The sequence below is a fragment of the Pelophylax lessonae genome, assembly GCF_965119305.1.
Source record: "Pelophylax lessonae genome assembly, chromosome: 6".
NCBI classification, from domain to species: domain Eukaryota; kingdom Metazoa; phylum Chordata; class Amphibia; order Anura; family Ranidae; genus Pelophylax; species Pelophylax lessonae.
This window is the reverse complement of record NC_138773.1, coordinates 16858669-16881334: the sequence shown is the minus strand read 5'-3', so window position 1 is coordinate 16881334 and position 22666 is coordinate 16858669. Positions and strand designations below refer to the sequence as shown.

Sequence of the window (22666 nt, the reverse complement as noted above, 5' to 3'; positions counted from 1 at the left end):
GGCTTCTAGTTACTCAACTGTCTTAGGTCTTCTTTGTCACATCTTCCTCTTTATGATGCGCCAAATGTTTTCTATGGGTGAAAGGTCTGGACTGCAGGCTGGCCATTTCATTACCCGGATCCTTCTATACACAGCCATGATGTTGTAATTGATGCAGTATGTGGTCTTGCATTGTCATGTTGGAAAGATCTTCCCTGAAAGAGACGACGTCTGGATGGGAGCATATGTTGTTCTAGAACTTGGATATACCTTTCAGCATTGATGGTGCCTTTCCAGATGTGTAAGCTGCCCATGCCACACGCACTCATGCAACCCCATACCATCAGAGATGCAGGCTTCTGAACTGAGCGCTGATAACAACTTGGGTTGTCCTTGTCCTCTTTAGTCCGGATGACATGGCGTCCCAGTTTTCCAAAAAGAACTTCAAATTTTAAATTAGTCTGACCACAGAACAGTTTTCCACTTTGCCACAGTCCATTTTAAATGAGCCTTGGCCCAGAGAAAATGCCTGCACTTCTGGATCATGTTTAGAGATGGCTTCTTTTTTGGCCTTTAGAGTTTTGGTCAGCAACGGCGAATGGCACGGTGGATTGTGTTCACCGACAATGTTTTCTGGAAGTATTCCTGAGCCCATGTTGTGATTTCCATTACAGTAGCATTCCTGTATGTGATGCAGTGCCATCTAAGGGCCCGAAGATCACCGCCATCCAGTATGGTTTTCCAGACTTGACCCTTACACACAGAGATTGTTCCAGATTCTCTGAATCTTTGGATGATATTATGCACTGTAGATGATGAGAAAGTCAAACTCTTTGCAATTTTTCTCTGAGAAACTCCTTTCTTATATTGCTCCACTATTTTTTGCCACAGCATTGGGGGAATTGGTGATCCTCTGCCCATCTTGACTTCTGGGAGACACTGCCACTCTGAGAGGCTCTTTTTATACCCAAACATATTGCCAAATGACATAATAAGTTGCAAATTGGTCCTCCAGCTGTTCCTTATATGTACATTTAACTTTTCCGGCCTCTTAGGGCTCTTTCACACTATCTGCTCCATCGGCGGACTCTGTTTATCTCAGCGGGGGATCGATCCGCCGATCCCCCGCTGAGCAGGAGAATGACAGCTGTTCTCCGCACTGTGTGCGGAGACACAGCTGTCAGAGCCCCATACATCTCTATGGGGGAATCGGATGGGAATGGACCGTTGGTCCGTTCTCATCCGATCCGCTGGACGAATGGAAAATAGGGTTTCCATTAGTCCAGATTTGACGGATCGGATGTCATAGGACATGTCTCCACTGACATCCTATGCCCCATAGGGATGCATGGGGGGACCGGTCAGATCCGCCAAAAAAACTGACAGACGGATCTGAACGGTCCGCCTGTGTGAAAGGGGCCTTATTGTTATCTGTCCCAACTTTTTTGGAACATGTAGCTCTCATGAAATCCAAAATGAGCCACTATTTGGCATTTGATATGTTATCCATATTATATTATGAATAAAATATAAGTTTATGAGATTTGTAAATTAGTCAATTCCATTTTTACTCACAATTTGTACAGTGTCCCAACTTTTTTTGGAATTGGTTTTGTATATATATATATATATATATATATATATATATATATATATATATATAATGTTTTTTTTTTTTTTTCTTAGGTGGGTGGGTTTGTGTGTGGTGCACAGGCACTTATTAGAGTATAAAAAGACACAAGTCCATCTGATTCAATCTATATAATTTTGTCTCACTAATGTGAAAATAAAAGTAAAATTATAGAGATGGCTTAAAGGTCCTAAATCACAAAAATGTTTGTATTTTTTTAAACTATATTTTGTTAATACACATAATGATAGTATTTATTATAGTCGTTTTTTTTAAATCTTACGTACCATTCATTATCATTTAATTTAAAGCAAATCTGTGCAATAACAGTGAAAAGTGAGTGAACCAAAATTTAACACTGCTATAGTTATTGCAGAAGGTTTTAAAGAAAATGTAAGCCATGGGAAAAAATGGTGACGATATATTTCACCCCGACCTTGTCATGCTCCCTACTTATGGACACATTTGTCTGCTAAAGGAAAATATATAATAAATAAAGGAACATAAAATCATTTGAACGCATGCAGTTTTTTTTGGCAATGATCAAGGTAGCTTTTAATTCATCATTCTATCTATAACTAAAAGAAACATTTTTGCCTTTATATGAATTTTAACTGTTTTGTCTTTTGTGATTAAATTTGTGGTGGATACAATAAAAACAGGGTAAAAATATTTGTGGCTGGGAAAGCTGCTGGGGGAATCGATTACATTTTTAAGGGCTTGCCAAATTTGGCATCCAGCCCCTTTTAAGTCCCCGTTGGCTGCTTCCTGTGAATCTTACTCCAGGGACAAGAAGGGAAGGGCAAACAGCAGCAAAATAATAATGATAATAATAATAATAATATTAATAAAAAAAATACTTTGGACAGAATCTGCCCAGCTTTCCTCAAATCAGGATCATTCAAATATTAAAATGACAGATGGGTTTTGCTAATGTGACCTTTTCCTCCTGCTCCCTTTACTTCTCCCCAACTTCTACCTTCACCTCTTCCTTCTCCTCCCATCCTTCATTTCCACATACTTCTCCATCTACTGTTCCTCTCCCTGCTCCTTCACCTCTCCTTCCTCCTCCTCTTCCTTCTCCCTTCCCCCTACCTTTTCCTAGTCCAATGGGAATATGGAAAAAGGAATGGCTCTTGGCAGCTTTTTTATTTTTCACCCCTCAGAGTGTCTCATCATACAGGACGTAGTATAGAGGTTGACAAAGCTTTTCTCTTATTACACCTCCCAGGCCCAGAGCAACCATTAAGAGCCTGCATTAGAGGATCCTACGTCATTTATCAAGCTTAGACAAGAGATCCTGTACTATATGTATTGGGTGTTCTCAAATTTCATCTATAGGGACATCAAGAACGGTGGGAAGCTTGAGTTCCAGTTAGTATTTTACTAATCCCTAAAATTGCATACTTATTGGTCAACAGAAGTATCAGTGCTGAATTTACGCAGCCCTGTGCCAAGATGTAAAAGTGCCAGCACCTCTTTGCCCTCATGTCTGATCCATTTCCTTGGCGTAGGTCCAAATATTGTGCAACATGATTTGTTTTCCCAACGGAGTGGTACAAACTGCTGTACTCATTATGATGTCTTGTGCCTTTCTGAGAAGATTATCGTTATGCCGATAGATAGTTGAGGTTTTTGCCTCATTGAAATGTATTACTTGTTGTAGATAAGAATTTTTTGCAAGGTTGAAATTAAATAATGTTGTCTTTTCTTCAGGTACTGAAGGATACCATTGCCAACAGAGAGGTAAGCCACCAAGTGAGGAATCTCTTATATAAGAACTCAAACTATTGATTGATCGGCGTCCATAAAGCCAATAGATCTATAGACTATCTGAGGCAGTAATTGTCCACCTTAGGTCTTGAGAAGACTTGTGATCTCATTAGAGCCTTTCACTGGGGTTGTTCTACTATCATACCCTTTTCGCTCCTCTCCTGTACATACCCCCCACTGCCATACCCTCCACACTCCTCTCCTGTACATACTGACCATCATTATACCCTCCATTAGAGATGGCATTGCGGTTCGCCCGGCGGTCGGTTCGCAGCAAATTTTGTTTGTTCGCTACCCGCCAATTTTGCGAACACATGGCGTTGTTCGCGGCAGCCATATTAGTTTACATTGGGGAGAACTTTGACCCATGACACAGCCGTCAGGTGGAACGGGACAGCCAATTGAAACATTTCAGCACATGGACATGCCCCCTACCCTATAAATAGACCAGAGCTGTCGGCCATTTCACATTCTGCTTTTTGTCATAATAGGGAGAGGTTGGTGTGCGCATCAGGGGCAGATTGCCAGACACAAATAGCTCTGTTAAGATCCACAAAAGTCCTTTTCAGGGCTGGTATTTTGTATAGGTCTACTACACTTTCTTTTTAGTTGAGGGACAGGTATGCTGTGTTCATCAGGGACAGATCGGTAGTGACACAAATCCCTCTGTTAATGTCCACAAAAGTCATTTTAAGGGCTGCTATATATTTGGTATAGGTGTGCAGGTTTTCAGTTTAGGGACAGGTATCCAGTGTGCTCCAGGGACAGATCAGCAGTGGCACAAATCGCTCTGTTAATGTCCACAAAAGTCATTTTAAGGGCTGCTATTTATTTGGTATAGGTGTGAAGTACACTATATAGGGGTTTAATCCACGGTATAATATACTTTGTAATATATAAGGCATATTATAGTGGATTTGTATTGTGCACTGTGCAGCATTGTGACTGGAGTGGTGACTGAGCGTTGCTGCAGCAATACTACAAACAGTGACAAAAGCACTTATAATGTATAATAACTGGTGTGATAGACCAGTGGCCCCCCAATACCACATATTGAAGTGGGGGTTACATAGTTACATAGTTACATAGTTAGTGAGGCTGAAAAAAGACACAAGTCCATCCAGTTCAACCTATGTGTGTGTGTTTGCTTTTAACCGTACATTGTATACCCCTGTATGTTGTGGTCTTTAAGGTGTCCATCCAATAGTTTTTTGAAACTATCAATGCTCCCCGCTGATACGACTGCTTGCGGAAGAGAATTCCACATCCTTACCGCTCTTACAGTGAAGAACCCCTTACGCACTTTAAGGTTAAACCGCCTTTCCTCTAGTTTTAGTGAGTGGCCACGTGTCTTATTGTATTCCCTTACTCTAAATAGTTTGTTCCTTATGCTAGGGTCGCCAGTACAGTATTTGTACATTGATATCATATCCCCCCTCAAGCGTCTCTTCTCCAGAGAGAACAAGTTCAGTGCTTGTAGTCTTTCCTCATAGCCGATGTCCTCCATTCCCCTAATTATTTTTGTTGCCCTTCTCTGGACTTTCTCCAGTTCCAGCACATCCTTCCTGAGGACCGGTGCCCAGAACAATTATATTTATATGAGGTTATATGAGTATACTTTTACAAGTGTATTTGTGTCCTGCAACAATATTGCCTCTTTTGCTGTGTTAACTCTGCTACACACAGTGCCAACCTCACTGGCCAATTTTTTGAACAACTGGTGTGATAGACCAGTGGCCCCCCAATACCACATATTGAAGTGGGGTGTTATCTGAGTATACTTTCCTAAGTGTATTTGTGTCCTGCAACAATATTGCCTCTTTTTGCTGCATTAACTCTGATACACACAGTGCCAAACTACCTGGCCAATTTTTTGAACAACTGGTGTGATAGACCAGTGGCCCTTCAATACCACATATTGAAGTGGGGTGTTATCTGAGTATACTTCCCCAAGTGTATTTGTGTCCTGCAACAATATTGCCTCTTTTGCTGTGTTAACTCAGCTACACACAGTGCCAAACTCATTGGCCAAATATTTGAACAACTGGTGTGATAGACCAGTGGCCCCCCAATACCACATATTGAAGTGGGGTGTTATTTAACAGTATACTTTTCTAAGAGTGTATTTTAGTCCTGTAAAAATGTGGCCTCTTTTGCTGTGTTAACTGTGCTACACATTGACAACAGTTACTGGCCAATTATTTGTAGAACTGGTGTAATAAACCTGTGGCCCCCCAATACCGCAGATTGAAGCAGGGTTTTATCTGAGTATACTTTCCTAAGTGTATTTGTGTCCTGCAACAATATTGCCTCTTTTGCTGCGTTAACTCTGATACACACAGTGCCAAACTCCCTGGCCAATTTTTTGAACAACTGGTGTGATAGACCAGTGGCCCCCCAATACCACATATTGAAGTGGGGTGTTATATATTTAACATTATACTTTTCTAAGAGTGTATTTTAGTCCTGCAAAAAATTGGCCTCTTTTGCTGTGTTAACTGTGCTGTTACACACAGTGACAACAGTTACTGGCCAATTATTTGTAGAACTGGTGTGATAAAACTGTGGCCGCCCAATATCACATATTGAAGTGAGGTGTTATTTAACAGTATACCTTTCTAAGATTGTATTTTAGTCCTGCAAAAATGTGGCCTCTTTTGCTGTGTTAACTGTGCTACACACAGTGACAACAGTTAGTAGCCAATTATTTGTAGAACTGGTGTGATAAACCTGTGTCCCCCCAATACCACAGATTGAAGCGGGGTGTTATATACCTTTTTCCAGATATACTGCGATTCTCTAGAGACTTTTGTTTCAATGTTATTTAAAAACATGACAGGCAGAGCAAGAGGCAGGCCCTTCCGCAGGGGTGGTAGGGGTAGGGCAGGAGCAGTAGGCCGGAGCCAAAGTGTGAAGTTTCAGAAGATGCGTTTGATTACGTCAAAGGACGCACCAGACTTGGTTGAGTGGCTCACTCAGCCTTCCTCTTCTGCACCCTCCTCATCCTCTGTATCTGCACCCTCTTCACTCTCTGCTGTGTGCACCCCCAAAGACACCACCACAAACACCACCACCACCACCACATACCCTCTGCTTGAGTTACTGGAATTATTTTCTGATCCATCACAAGACATTTGCGAGGCGCAGCCATTCTCAGCAGTCTGACGACAGTACCCAGATCAGCCAAAGGAGGTTGGTCCCTGCTGCTGCTGCCTACTCCGAGATCTCGAATGTTAGTGGTGGGGAAGGTGATGTGGTGTGAATGATGACGTGTTTATGGACGTCACATAGGTGGCCACAAGAAAGGAAGAGGAGGGGAGTTCAGAGGGAAAGATGGATCGGCAGACAGGGAGGAGAGGCAGGCAGAACTTGCAGACTGCAAATGTATCAAGAGCGAGACATCAACCATGTACAGTTACATCTGGCACTCCCAGGACGCCGGCACATGGCTCCGCAGTGTGGGCTTTTTTCAATGTGTCCGTTGCTGACAACGGTGTTGCCATCTGCAGCCTTTGCAGTCAACGCATAAGTTGCGGTAAGCCCAACACTCACCTAGGGATGACTGCCTTAAGAAGGCACCTGAACTCCCATCACCGAGCCCAGTGGGAGCAACACCGTCAGAACCCACAAAGCCACACTCCAGGCTCTCACCGTCCAGCCTCTTCTCCTTCTCCTCTCTCCTCACAATTGTCCTCCACTCCGCCTTCCATGATGCCATCATCAGGTTGTTCTGGAAAAAGGCAGACTTCTGTGTCCCAAATGTTGGAGCGGAAAAAAATGATGACGTCGGATAACCCTCTTGCCCAACATTTGACTGCTGGCTTGTCGGAACTGATAGCCCCCCAACTACTGCCATATCAACTGATGGACTCGGAGGCCTTTAGTAAATTTGTGGCCATTGGAACACCACAATGGAAGGTCCCAGGCAGGAAATATTTCCCACAGAAGTGCATTCCAGAGCTGTATGGCCATGTTCAGTGGCAAGTGAATATATCTCTGGCACACAGTGTTGGTGCCAAGATACATCTGACCACAGACACATGGTCTAGCAAACACAGGCAGGGAAGGTATATCACTTTTACTGCCCACTGGGTGAACCTTCTGATGGCCATCAAGCATGTAACCCACTGGCACCCATGTAGATTTGGTTGTACCGCCACTGATTGCATGCAGGCCTGCCTCTTCTTCTCCTCCTCCATCCTCCCTCTCCTCGGCTGACTCCTCCTTTTCCGCTGCTACCGTCTCTTCTGCTGCGCCGCCCAAGATCCCCAGAACCTATTCCACATGCCAGGTGAGACGTTGCCATGCTGTGCTGCGTCTGTTGTGCCTGGAAGCCAAGAACCACACTGGTCCTGCACTCCTTTCAGCTTTGCGTTCAGAGGCAGATCAGTGGCTGACACCGCTCAATTAGACAGCTGGTAAAGTGGTGTGCGACAACGGTGCCAATCTGCTGAGCATGCTTAAACAGGGCAAAATAACATGCATGGCACACGTCCCGAACTTGGTCGTGCAGCGATTCGTTGCCAAATACCCTATGGTCCAGGATGTCTTACCGCAGGCCAGGAAAATCTCGGGCCATTTCAGAAGATCTTACACAGCCATGGGTCGCCTTGATGACATTCAGCGGCAACACAACCTGCCCGTCAGGCGTCTTATTTGTGACTGTCCGACACGATGGAACTCAACGCTGCATATGCTTGATAGGCTGCTCCAGCAGAAACATGCAGTTAACGACTACCTGTACGAACTCTGCGGCAGCACAGGTTCTGGAGAGCTTGGGTTTTTTTCACCTCGCCAGTGGCTGCTCATGCGCGACGCATGCAGACTTCTGTGGCCTTTTGATGAGATCACCAAACTGATCAGTCACAGCCAGGGCGCCATCAGTGACTTCGTACCTTACACCTTCTTTCTGGAGCGTGCATTGCTCAAGCCGTCAAGGAGCAGGAGCAGGAAGATGAATTCCCAGTGGGTGCTACTCCATCTGCGACAAGTCAACAACAGGAGTCTGAAGAGGAGTCAGAGGAGGATGGTGTCGGGGGGATGAGGAGGAGCAAGAAGAGCATGCTTTAAATCTTTCTGGGATCCCTGGTGTTATCCGTGGATGGGGGGAGGAGAAAGAGGACGACATTATCCTGGATGATGAGCTGGAAGCAGGCCACTACACCGCTTCCAGTTTAGTGTGAATGGGGGCATTCATGCTCCAGTGTTTTAAGGGGGACCCCCGTATAAAAATCATAAAGGCAAAGGACCAGTACTGGGTGGCAATGTACTTAGGCCCCCGGTACAAACAAAAAATGGCGGAAATGTTACCACAATCACAGAGGGCGGTCAGAATGCAGCATTTCCAGGCCTTGCTGTGGGAAATTCTGCATTCTGCTTTTGCGTATGCTGGCAGAGGAATTTCCACTCACAGAGAGACAGTTGCGGGTAGCAATCCAACAGCGCCTGCAAGAAGAGGGCGGTTTGAAGATGTCTTGGTCACTTCAGATATGAGATCCTTCTTTCAGCCGAACCATCGACAGCTGTACTCCGGATCCATCATCAGGAAACGCCTAGACCGACAGATTTCCATCTACATCGGGTTAACTGCCGATGTGGATGCTCTGAGGAGTGATGAACCCCTGGACTACTGGGTGGGCAGGCTTGACCTCTGGCCAGAGCTTGCACAATTTGCAATGGAACTGTTGGCTTGCCCCATGTCCAGTGTCCTGTCTGAAAGGACGTTCAGTGCAGCAGGGGTGATCGTGATTGATAAGCGCACTAGCCTAGCTCATGACAGTGTAGACTACCTCACATTTATAAAAATGAAGAAGGCATGGATCTCTGAGGAATTCAACACATGTGACCAGTAGACCATGTTTTATTGAAATTCCTCATGACAGGCCACAAATATCTGCCAGACCGCCATCCACCCACAACAATTCCTGGTCCTTGTCTTCGGTAAATACAGTGGCATAAAAGGCATTTCATGTCCATGGAATGCCAAATTTTTGGGGCCTTTCATGACTGACAATTATTTTTTCTGTGAATGCCTAATGTACCTCCAGCCACAAAATACTACGTTCTTAGCTGTCAGGTAAACCCATGTGGGCTAATTTTTGGGGCCTATACTGGCGGACACTTACTTCTGTATCCTGTGAATGCCTAATGTACCTCCAGCCATCAAATACTAAGTTCTTAGCTGTCAGGTAAACCCATGTGTGCTGATTTTTTGGGCCTAAACTGGCCGACACTTACTTCTGTATCCTGTGAATGCCTAATGTACTTCCAGCCACCAAATACTACCTTCTTAGCTGTCAGGTAAACGCATGTGGGCTAATTTTTGGGGCCTTTCATGGCCGACACTTACTTCTGTATCCTGTGAATGCCTAATGTACCTTCAGCCACAGAAAACAATGTTCTTAGCTGTCAGGTAAACACATGTGGGCAAATTTTTGGGGCCTGAAATGGCCGACACTTACTTCTTTATCCTGTGAATGCCTAATTTTTTCAGACTGTAATTGAAAATCAATGGGTCTGTAAAGGTTCTGCAAATTACGGAATGGATGCGGACCCATTTTACAGATGTGTGAATGGACCCTATGTGTATTTGACATGTATTTACCGGCTGCTGTCAGTTCTGGCTGATTTATGAAAAAAAAAAAAAAATTTGCTGTAAAAAAAATAAAAAAATAAAAAAATTTAGGGCAACTTTTCCAATTGCAATACTTCTGTTATGACATTGTCCATGTGCTTGGACTATTTGTGCACAGCTAGCAAGTCTTTTGTGGCTGCAAATATGACCTAAAGGTTTTTAAAGTTCGCCTCCCATTAAAGTCAATGGGGCCCGCCGCAAACTTGCGGTTCGCAGACTTTTGAGAAAATTTGCGGCTGACGCTCGCGAACCGCCCCGGCCAATGTTCGTCCATCACTACCCTCCATACTCCTTTCCTGTACATACTGCCCACCATTATACTCTCCAAACTCCTCTCCTGTACATACTGTCCACTGTTATACCCTCCACACTCTTTTCCTGTACATACTACCCACCATGATATCCTCCACACTCCTCTCCTGTACATACTGCCCACTGTCATACCCTCCACACTCCTCTCCTGTACATACTGCCCATGATCATACCACCCACACTCCTCTCCTGTACATACTGCCCACTGTCATACCCTCCACACTCCTCTCCTGTACATACTGCTCACTGTCATACCCTCCACACTCCTCTCCTGTAAATACCACCCACTGTCATACCCTCCACATGCCTCTCCTGTACATACCACCCACTGTCATACCCTCCACACTCCTCTCCTGTACATACTGCCCACTGTCATACCCTCCACACTCCTCTCCTGTAAATACTTCCCGCTGTCATACCCTCCACACTCCTTTCATGTACATACCACCCACTGTCATACCCTCCACATGCCTCTCCTGTACATACCACCCACTGTCATACCCTCCACACTCCTCTCCTGTACATACTGCCCACTGTCATACCCTCTAGGGATGATCGAACGTTTCGGGTCGACCATTGGTTCGATTTGAACATTGGCTGTTCGAGGTTCGGCCGAATTTAGAACTTTTTGCTGAAAAAGTTCGGAATTCGGCAACCAGAACCGACCAAAATGCAATGGGTCAGGAAATGGGCTTTAAAAGCCCGTGATTGGACCAGAACTATTAGTAAAAGCCAATTGAGGGGACAGGAAAATGCTAGGAATGTGATTGGAGTGACTAGGGGGTCCCTAGACCAATCATTAGTGCATACGCCCCCCAGTATATAAGATAGCCCTGGCAAATTCCTAGCATTGTAATACAGGGACATGGAAGAGAGTGGAAGCAGTTCTGTTAAATTTGCTTCAGAAGTGTCATTTAGCATGTATTAGTGTGAGGAAAGGGATATCTAGTGTAGTTAGAGTGCTCTTTTACACTTTAGTTAACTGCAAAAAAATTGTTTCTGTAGGGAAAGTGTTAAGTGCCAGGGTGACCGTAATGTAGTGTAGGGTGAACTGACACTGACTGCTATGGCAGGGTGACCAAACCCTTCCATGTCAGGGTGACCGCTATAGAGTAAACATTGTTTCTCTTAAGTCACATTCAGTGCACTAATATGGCTTCTCACCCGTCAGCTTGCTTTTTGGCTGCAGGCATTGATAGGGATTTTTTGAGGACATGTTTGGAGTCAGGCATGACATCTGAACATGTGTATAGGGGGTATATATATATACACACGCATGTATGTATATATACACCTGCACATATATAGGTGTGAAAGGAGCAGAACACTATACTTGCGCTAATTAAATAATTAACACTAATATGGCTCCGCTCCTATAACACCTATATATGTGTAAGTGTAAAATACATATAAGGGTGTGTGTACATATATACCCCTATACAGAAGTTCAGATGTTTTGCCTGCCTCCAAAGATCCCCAAAAAAATGCCCAAAAAACGCTAGCGCCAAAAAAAAAACGCCCAGGTGTGTTGTTGCAGGCATTTTTTGGGGGTTTTTGGAGGCAGGCAAAACATCTGAACTTCTGTAAAGGGGTATATATGTACACACACCCTTATATGTATTTTACACTTACACATATATAGGTGTTATAGGAGCAGAGCCATATTAATGTTAATTATTTAATTAGCGCAAGCATATATTTCTGCTACTATCACACCTATATATGTCTAGGTGTATATATACATATAAGTATGTGTGTATATACTGTATATACCCGTATACACAAGTTCAGATGTTTTGCCTGCCTTCAAAGAACCCAAAAAAATGCCCAAAAAACGCTAGCGCCAAAAAAAAAAAAAAAAACGCCCAGGTGTGTTGTCGCAGGCATTTTTTGGGGGTTTTTGGAGGCAGGCAAAACATCTGAACTTGTGTATAGTAGTATATATACACACATACTTGTATGTATTTTTACACTTACATATATATAGGTGTGAAAATAGCGAAGCCATATCAATGTTCTATAAGTGACATAATACAAACAATCTTTTTTTTTCTGGTTCTGGACATGCTACAGAGCTGAAACTTCACAGGTACACTTTTTAGACCCCCCAGACACTAAATCTCATTTTTTTTTTTTTTTCAATAATTGGCTCTCTATCAAAAATGGCAATTTTTAAGAACTTTTTTTTGTGTGATTCATAGTCCCTGGGTCATGACCCAGAACCCTAGGCACTTTTTAGGGGCATTTATTGGGTTTTAGGGCTTCAAAATGGTGTTTTTTGATTACCGAAGTTCGGGTCCCATTGATTTCAATGGGGTTCTGAAATCCGGGCCGAACTTTCGGTAAGTTCGGATGTTCTGGCCGAACCGAACTTTGCCGAACCAAACTTTTGAAAAGTTCGATCATCCCTAATACCCTCCACACTCCTCTCCTGTAAATACGTCCCGCTGTCATGCCCCCCACACTCCTCTCCTGTGCATACTGCTCACTGTCATACCCTCCACACTCTTCTCCTGTACGTACTGCCCACTGCATAGCTTCCACACTCCTCTCCTGTGCATACTGCCCGCTGTCATACCCTCCACGTGCCTCTCCTGTACATACCACCCATTGTCATACCCTCCACACTCCTCTCCTGTACATACTGACCATCATTATACCCTCCACACTCCTCTCTTGTACATACCACTGACTGTCACACCCTCCACACTCCTCTCCTGTCCCACTGTCACCCACTGTCATACCCTCCACACTCCTCTCCTGTACATCCTGCTCACTGTCATACCCTCCACACTTCTCTCCTATACATACTGACCATTGTCCCACCCTCCACACTTCTCTCCTGTACGCACTGCCCATTGTCATCCCCTCCACACTCCTCCCTTATAACATACTGTCCGCTGTCATACCCTCCAAAATCCTCTCCTGTACATACTGCTCACTGTCATACCCTCGACACTTCTCTCCTGTACATACCACCCACTGTCATACCCTCCACACTCCTTTCCTGTACATACTACCCACCATCATACTCTATGATACAGTTTATATACCCATGTGTGTTTATGTAAGCTTTAGGGTTCACACCCCAATGCAAAACGCTGTGCACACCTATGATGTCAGTACCATCTTTACCTGCCTTGGTCATTTTAACAACATACATTTTCCAAACTCAGCACCAAAATAGAATGAAAGTATGTCTTACAATATTATCAGTGATTCTGAATGTGTTTTATAAAATACCAATAGAACTTTAATTTATCTGAATTTATCTGAACTATTTGTCCCCCCTCCGGCCTTCCCCCACCCTTCTGTTCTCTGGTTCTCCACCCTTTTTGTACTCTCTTAGTCCATATCTTTTCCCAGTTTTCCTCCACAGCATCTCCACACTCAGTAGAGACATCCCACTGGGCTCGCCCCTTGGCTTGCCCTCACCGCCCACTCTTATCTCCAGTCTCCCACTCTCCAGTCTCCCAGTAACTTGTGGGAGTGCCAAATGGCTACATTGGTTTCATCTTGTACATAAATAAGGATGCTCTTACTTGTATACCCCTGACCATCCCCCCCCCCCCTCAGTGGTGTATTTAGGTTTTGTGCTGCCCTAGGCCGGACTGAACTCGTGCACCCCCTAATTTACCTATGACCCACCCCTTTCTGTTTCAGACCCAACCTGTCATCTGTAAACCACACCCCTTCCTCTTTAGGCTCCACCTCTTCCTCTCTGTACATTAAAAGTGGGTACAAAGTGCCTACTTGTATATTTTGTTGTTTTGTATGGGTATGTTGGTTCCTGGGAGCCTTCCTGGGGGCCCCCACTAGGCATCGGGGATGCCAATCCACGGGACCAGCGGCCACAATTGCCGCCGGGCACCCGCGATCGCTCCCCGCTGAGAGAGAATGACGGTCTGCTGTTGTAAACACAGCTGACTGTTGTTCTCTCTGAAATTATCACAAAGCGCCTGTAATCCTTCTATATAGAATCACAGGTCTCTATGTTCATTTCACAAGCCCCTCCTCCATACAGTTAGAAAACACCCCCTAGGCTCACACTTAACCCTTTGATCACCCCCAGGTTAACCCCTTCCCTGCCAGTGTCATTATTACAGTAACAGTGCATATTTGTAGCACTGATTACTGTAGTAATGTCACCGGTCCCCCCAAAAGTGTCAAAAATGTCAGTTTGGGGTCCGATCTGTCCGCCGCAAATGTCGCAGTCCCTCTAAAAATCGCAGATTGCCGCTATTACTAGTAAAAATAAAAAAATAAAAACAACATAAATCTTTCCCCTATAAATAACGCAATAAATAAAAATCGCACAGGTGATCAAATACCACCAAAAGAAAGTTCTATTTGTGGGAAAAAAAGGACATTCATTTTTTTAGGGTACAGTCTCGCACGACCATGCAATTGTTCTTTAAAATAATGGAGTCCTGAATTGCAAAAAAATGGCCTAGTCATTAGGGGGGAAAATCTTCCAGGGCTGCTGGCATGGTGCAGGGGCTGCGGGCATGGTACAGGAGATGCAGGGGTTGCAGACATGGTACAGGAGATGCAGGCATAGTGCAGAGGCTGCGGACATGGTACAGGAGATGCAGGCATAGTGCAGAGGCTGCGGACATGGTACAGGAGATGCAGGCATAGTGTAAGGGGCTGCAGACATGGTACAGGAGGTGCAGGGGCTGCAGACATGGTACAGGAGATGCAGGGGTTGCGGGCATAGTGCAGGGGCTGCAGACATGGTGAAGGAGATGCAGGGGCTGTGGGCATGGTACAGGAGATGCGGTGCTGCGGGTATGGTACAGGCATGGTACAAGGGGTGCAGGGCTGTGGGCAGCATGGTACAGGAGATGCAGTGCTGCGGGCATTGTTCAGGGTATGCAGGGCTGTGGGCAGCATTGTACACGAGATGCAGGGCTGTGGGCAGCATGGTACAGGAGATGCAAGGCTGTGGGCAGCATGGTACAGGAGATGCAGGTCTGTGGGGGGCAGCATGGTACAGGAGATGCAGGTCTGTTGGCAGCATGGTACAGGAGATGCAGGTCTGTGGGCAGCATGGTACAAGAGATGCAGGTCTGTTGGCAGCATGGTACAGGAGATGTAGGTCTGTGGGCAGCATGGTACAGGAGATGCAGGGCTGTGGGCAGCATGGTACACGAGATGCAGGGCTGTGGGCAGCATGGTACAGGAGATGCAGTGCTGTGGGCATGGTACAGAAGAATCTCCTGTACCATGCCCGCAACACCTGCATCTGCTGCGGAGGAGTCTTACTTACCTTGAGGTGCCTTCCATTTAAAAATTGCGCCGCCTGCCCCGGGTTAGCCGAGCGTGTACGGTTTTCCCGAGCGGCGGTGGCGCATGCGCAGCGCGCATGACGGGCCGGCCACGGCCATTTTTATTTTTTTTTATCAGCTGATCGGGGGGGGGGGGGTCTTCATGCGGGGGGCGGCTTTTTTGCCGCCCCCCCACAAAGTGCCACCCTAGGCCTAGGCCTTGTCGGCCTAGGCCTAAATACAGCAGTGCCCCCCCTATTATTTGTAGCCATGTTGACTATGCACAGACTTCCAGCCTACTTCCACACACCTATTGGGAGGATTATCCTTCTGAACCATTTGTTATGCAACCTTTTATTTCTACGTGGCCATTTCCATATTAAATCCACGTTGAGTTGAATCTGCTGTGTATTTGTACCTGTTGTACTGTGACTTGTACCTCTGTACTGAAACCCTTTTCTTATTTTGCAATAAAATATTTAAACAATAAATATTTGTGTTATAGAGGGGACCTCCCTTACTGTATTAATGGATGGAGCTCTAATCTATGTGGATCTTAAATACCGATTGGAGAAATTTCTGAATTCTGCATTAGCCAGATTCCCCTGCGTTACACGACAATATACCACAGTAATCCTGGACTTTGCAGGTAATTTGGGAATTTAAAAATAAATACTTTAGTTTTGTTCTAACATTATACTTTATAGTTACATAGTTTATAAGTTTGAAAAAGACCACAGACTCATCCACTCCAACCTATGTGGGTGTATGTCTGGGGGATACGTATTCTCTAGCAATTCCCATAGCCCTGTATATTCCTGAGGAAGACAACTAAATGTTTTTTAATCTCCCTAGCGGTATTTCCGAGTGTGGTTCAGGGTTAATATACAGTACCAAAAGCGGTAACCCTGAGCCACACTCGGGATTACCCAACAATAAAACTCACCTTCCCCTGTGATCCCCCGCCATCCTCTCCCTGTCCACTAGGCATCCTCACGCTGTCCTCCCGCTGTGTGCTCGGCCGATGCCGGCACCTGTCTTCCGGTTCCCTTCCCTGCGAGCGCCGTGATGCAGGAGGGTGGAACCGGCGGCAATTTCAAAAATGTAAATAAAAAAATGACATGATACAAAGTTGTGATCCTAATGGATTACACTGTATCAAGCCATTTCACCACAGGATTTCACCTGGTGACTTTTCCGGTGCCCTGCCTGTGCTTTTCCAGTTCTTTGTGCCTGGAAAATTGAGAATGACCATGGCATCCAAAAGTGCTTTTAGACAAACTAGAAATCAGCGACAGCGAAACTGAGTTACTTGAAGAACTGAGCGATAGTGATTCGTGGGAGAATTGATCATCAGGTACAGAAAGTAACGACAGCGATGAGCGGACTTGATGCTATATTGACTGTGGTATGGATCAGGCAGCCCCCCCAAAATTCCCATTTACAGGAGCACCTGCTATGAAAGTTGATGTTCACCATGACAACCCCTTGGCATACTGTACCTCCAATTATTTTTGACCGATGAGGTTATTGAAAAAATAGTTACTGAGACCATCCAGTACAAAAACCAACAATGCCCTACGCATCGGAGGTTTGCAAGATGCAGAAAGTGGAAACCAGTGACCAAAGATGACATTTGGAAATTTCTGGGTCTAATAATTCTTCAGGGAGTGGTGGGGAAACCCCTGCAGAAGTGGTATTGGACAACCAATACATTACTTGCCACTCCATTCTTTGGCACGGTCATGTCAGAATACAGATTTTCCCTCATAATGAAATATCTCCACTTTGAAAACAATGAAGAATTTGATGAAACTCGTCCTGCACCAAAACTAAAAAAAATGGGAAATATATCAAGTGATTCTTAAGAATTGCCAACAGAGCTTTGTGCCAGAAAGAGACATCAGCATAGATGAAAGTCTAATGGTCTACAAGGAAAGGCTCAGCTGGGTGCAATATATTGCATCAAAGAGGGCACGATTTTGCGTAAAATCCTACATGCTGTGCGAATCATCAACTGGCTACATTTGGAATTTAGTGATATACATTGGAAAAGGAACAAAATTTGATGAAAAATACAGTAATTATGGAATGGCAACATCTTCTGTTCTTTCACTAATTGAGCCATTGATAAATCAGGGCTATTGTGTAACAACTAGTGATCAACCAATATCGTTTTTTTTTATTGCCGATACCAATATTTTAGTCATCACATATCGGTATCGGCCGATTTTGGCTGATATTTTTGTACATTAATTTTTTTTTATTTTTTTATTTTTTTTGACAGCTACTCTTGTGGAGGGATCTGGGGGGTCTAAAAGGCCCCAAACCACTCCTCTGCACTTAAAAGCATTCAAAACAACAAGTTTGGCTGTTTTGAATGCTGTAATTTTTTTGAATTTGGCGCTAAGTACCAGGAAGTGATGTCATGACATCTTTTCCAGGTTTTTACATGGAGACCTGATCAGAGCCGAATGTGGCTTTGATCGGGTCTTCTCTTCCGCGGTCGTGCAGGCTGGTTGCCTGGGTCTCCCGGTGGGACAGGAGACCCGGGTGACCCGGGGAAGGCGGCGGGAGGGGGGAATGTCCCCTCCCACTCCTTGTAATGACAGCCGGTTGTCATTTCTCAGACAGCCCACCATCGGCTTTTGTACCGGGGTGATGTCTCTAGCTGCAAGCATCACTCCGGCACAAGCACTTTCCTGAAATATCTGCAATATCGGTAACCTCAGGAGTGACTAGGGGGTCCATAGTCCAATCATTAGTGAATACGCCCTCCAGTATATAAGATAGCCCCCGCCAAATTCCTAGCATTGTTATACAGGACATGCAAGAGAGTGGTAGCAGTTCTGTTAATTTTACTTTAAAAGTGTCATTTAGCATTTATTAGTGTGAGGAAAGGGATATCTAGTGTAGTTAGAGTGCTCTTTTACACTTTAGTTAGATGCAAAAATTTAGTTTCTGTAGGGAAAGTGTGAAGTGTCAGGGTGACCAAACCCTTCCATATCAGGGTGACCGTAATGTAGTGTAGGGTGAACTGACAGTGACTGCTATGGCAGGGTGACCAAACCCTTCCATATCAGGATGACCTCTATAGAGAAAAGCTAGTTTCTCTCAAGTCACTTTTGCTGCAGTAATATGGCTTTGCCCCTGTCAGCTTGCTTTTTGGCTGCAGGCATCTATAGTGATTTTTTGAGCACATGTTTGGAGTCAGGCATGACATCTGAACATGTGTATAGGGGGTATATATACACACCCATGTATGTATAGATACACCTGCACATATATAGGTGTGAAAGGAGCAGAAAACACTACTTGCGCTAATGAAATAATTAACACCAATATAGTTACGCTCCTATCACACCTATATATGTCTAGGTGTATATATACATATAAGTATGTGTGTATATATACCACTATACACAAGATCAGATGTTTTGCCTGCCTCCAAAGAACCCAAGAAAATGCCCAAAAAAACGCTAGCGTCAAAAAAAAAAAACGCCCAGGTGTGTTGTTGCAGGCATTTTTTGGGGGTTTTTGGAGGCAGGCAAAACATCTGAACTTGTGTATAGTGGTATATATACACACATACTTATATGTATATATACACCTAGACATATATAGGTGTGATAGTAGCAGAAATATATGCTTGCGCTAATGAAATAATTAACACTAATATGGCTCTGCTCCTATAACACCTATATATGTCTAAGTCTAAAATACATATAAGTATGTGTGTATATATACCACTATACACAAGTTCAGATGTTTTGCCTGCCTCCAAAGAACCCAAGAAAATGCCCAAAAAAACGCTAGCGTCAAAAAAAAAAAAAAAAAACGCCCAGGTGTGTTTCAGGCATTTTATGGGGGGTTTTGGAGGCAGGCAAAACATCTGAACTTGTGTATAGTGGTATATATACACACATACTTATATGTATATATACACCTAGATTTATATAGGTGTGATAGTAGCAGAAATATATGCTTGCGCTAATGAAATAATTAACACTAATATGGCTCTGCTCCTATCACACCTATATATGTCTAAGTCTAAAATACATATAAGTATGTGTGTATATATACCACTATACACAAGTTCAGATGTTTTGCCTGCCTCCAAAAACCCCCAAAAAATGCCTGCAACAACACACCTGGGCGTTTTTTTTTTTTTTTTACGCTAGCGTTTTTTTGGCCATTTTCTTGGGTTCTTTGGAGGCAGGCAAAACATCTTAACATGTGTATAGTGGTATATATACACACATAGAGATCCACCAAAATGCCAGTCTGGTTAGTGACAAACTCCTCCCAGCATTTGGAAATTTTCCAAATGCTGGGAGGAGTTTGTCACTAACCAGACTGGCATTTTGGGGATCTCTATGGTTTATTTAAGAGACTTTTTAAATATTGTTTCAAGCGCTACTATCATTCTCTGTTCACTTTGTCATCAAATATATCCTATATTTGTTTAAGTAGCTGCTCTATTGGTTTAAACCTTTTACCAGCTGTGTGCTGGTGCATCCTGGAGCGCGGAGATTATTTCACAGTTTAGGCCTAAGGCTGAGAAATAGTTTACTTGTATTGCATTTTTTTCACTCCGCTGCCATGGAAGCTATCAAGTTCCTCAGTACTAGGCAACTTGACCTTAAGAACATCTTTGCCATTAAACATGTCACACCAGTGGATGAGGATATAAATGCTACCCTCAAAACCTTGTCCTTCACTCTTGAGAAGCAGGTGAGGGCCTGGTGGGACATAACTACACTAGAAGCCTATATCTCGGAAGGAATCGTGAGTAGGGGCCTCCGGTGGGATGTGGCACCACAGGATGGCCTACATGATGAGTTGTCTACCTCGGAAATTGGTATAGGTTCTTTCATCAAGCAGGCTTAGAGTTACAAGCCTTGGTATTGAGAAGGAAAAAACTTAAAATGGAAATTTTAAATAAAAAAATCTTGGAGTTACAGACGAAAGTTGAAGCTAAAGGGGATATCCCAGAGATCAGGGAATTTAATAATATCACGAAAATTAAATTAGACAAGGTTGACAAGGAAACCCACTTGAAGAAGGTTAAGAAATATACACATGATTTACAGGATTTCAGGAATGGCCAGGTCTTTTGTTGGCAGGCCACCTTACCCACCTCCACCGTGGTTGCAGTCCCTGAGGTTGAGACTCCCATGGAGGCTGGAGCTAGTGGGGGGGTTAGCGAACAACCACCTGAATATCCATCTGTTCCTCAAACCGCAGCCCCGGTTGTTAGACCAAAGGTACCCATGCCCCGCCCCATTATGAGGACAATTACAGAATGGACGGGACCTCCGATTAAGGGAGCTAATAAAGACCATAGGAATAACAACAACAACAACAGGAATAAGAGAGGTGTCACCCGAGGGAACTTTCAACCAGCGGGTGTACCCACCCATAACCAGTATTCGGCTTTGGTGAATAGGTCGAATGATGGTGATGGAACCCCGGGACCCAGAACTCCCCAGAATCAGCCCCATCAGTCTTTTTTAGGACGGGGCAGAGGGAGAGGGAGACACCGACCGTACAATCGGAACCACCAATCCGATCGCCAATCCCACAGAGAAAATACCGAGGAGTACGGGCCGGGCGAAGGATACAGCACAAAAAAACGAAGAAGGGACTGGTGAATGAGGGTATCTTTAACATTAGTGATGTAAGCCTAAATATAAATGAACTTCACATCCTAGATCAGGGACTGAAAAGTGTTCCCCCGAAAAGGGCCATGAACAAATTTAATGTATACGTGGACACACACAAATACATGAGGAAGTTGAATATTAAAAAACATTTTTTAAACAACCCAATCACGTCCGTTAGTAATTCTAGGGACGGGGCGGTTGTCAATAGTGGGCTACGCAATCAATCATTGTTCAACCCACCACCTCAGAGTAATCAGTGCCTGGATGTATTTAAGAATCTAGTGATACGTGATCTTCAGGCTTTACAACCTGGCTATGAGATAGAGAAGAAATATAGGCACATACAAGAAGGCCTTGAATCACTGGAGGCTAGGATGGAGATCATCATCCGCCCTGCGGATAAGGGAGGGGGTGTTGTGATTATGAATGAGTCTTTTTATCACAACCAAATGCAGGTGATGTTGGATGATGACCTCACTTATGCCAGACTACCAGGTGACCCCACTGCCAACTTTGTGAAGGATTTAGAAATTTTAGTTGGTTTGGGGTTTAGAGAGGGTGTTCTAAGTAAAAAGGAGAGGAACTTCTTACTCCCCAGTGCCTGCCGTATCCCTATCCTGTATACACTACCGAAAATTCATAAAAACCCAGAAAACCCACCTCCACGACCCATTGTCAACGGGATAGGGTCAGTGAAGTCCAGACTAGGCCAGTACCTAGGCCACCTTTCTCACCACACGATCCCCAATTTTGGGGATCGTGTGGTGAGAAAGGTGATTGATCCACCAAATATCTCCTTTTTCCCAGACCTGAAAGGCTCATTCACATGTGGGAGGTGTAGGGCATGCTCCTTTGCACCTAATAACTTAAGAAGACGTACATCTTTTTCTGTCCCAGCTATTGATAAAACATTCAAGATAAAATCCTTGATTACATGTGACACCACACATGTTGTTTATGGGCTGATGTGCCCATGCAAATTGGTGTACATAGGGAGAACCAAAAGAACTCTGAAAATTCGTGTTGGTGAACACATCACCAACATTATCAATGGCAAACGGGAACACAACGTATCAGCCCACTTTCGACAACATCACCATAAGGACCCTAGTGAGCTGATGTTTTGGGGTATTGAACGGGTCACTCCACCATGCCGAGGGGCGAATTGGGTAAGGGAACTCTCTAAGTGCGAAACTAAATGGATTTACCTGACCCAATCCCTCACGCCGGTGGGATTGAACATTGAACTGGACATTAATTGTTTCATCAGTGACTCTTAGTTTATTATTATTATTTTTTGACTGTAACCTTCAGGAGATATATACCATCTTCCCCATTCTGTATCCAAGATCATCTAGAATAACACCATACCACTTCAGGATATATCTAATATATAGTGAGG

At 44.3% G+C, this 22666-nt stretch overlaps 1 protein-coding gene across 1 annotated transcript in view; it reads left to right on the top strand.

Moving 5' to 3' along the window:
* The window catches only part of LOC309558456 (uromodulin-like), a gene marked incomplete at its 3' end in the record, with an annotated part of 410722 nt that overhangs the window by 106092 nt on the left and 281964 nt on the right, over nt 1–22666 (top strand). The window lies entirely within an intron of this gene.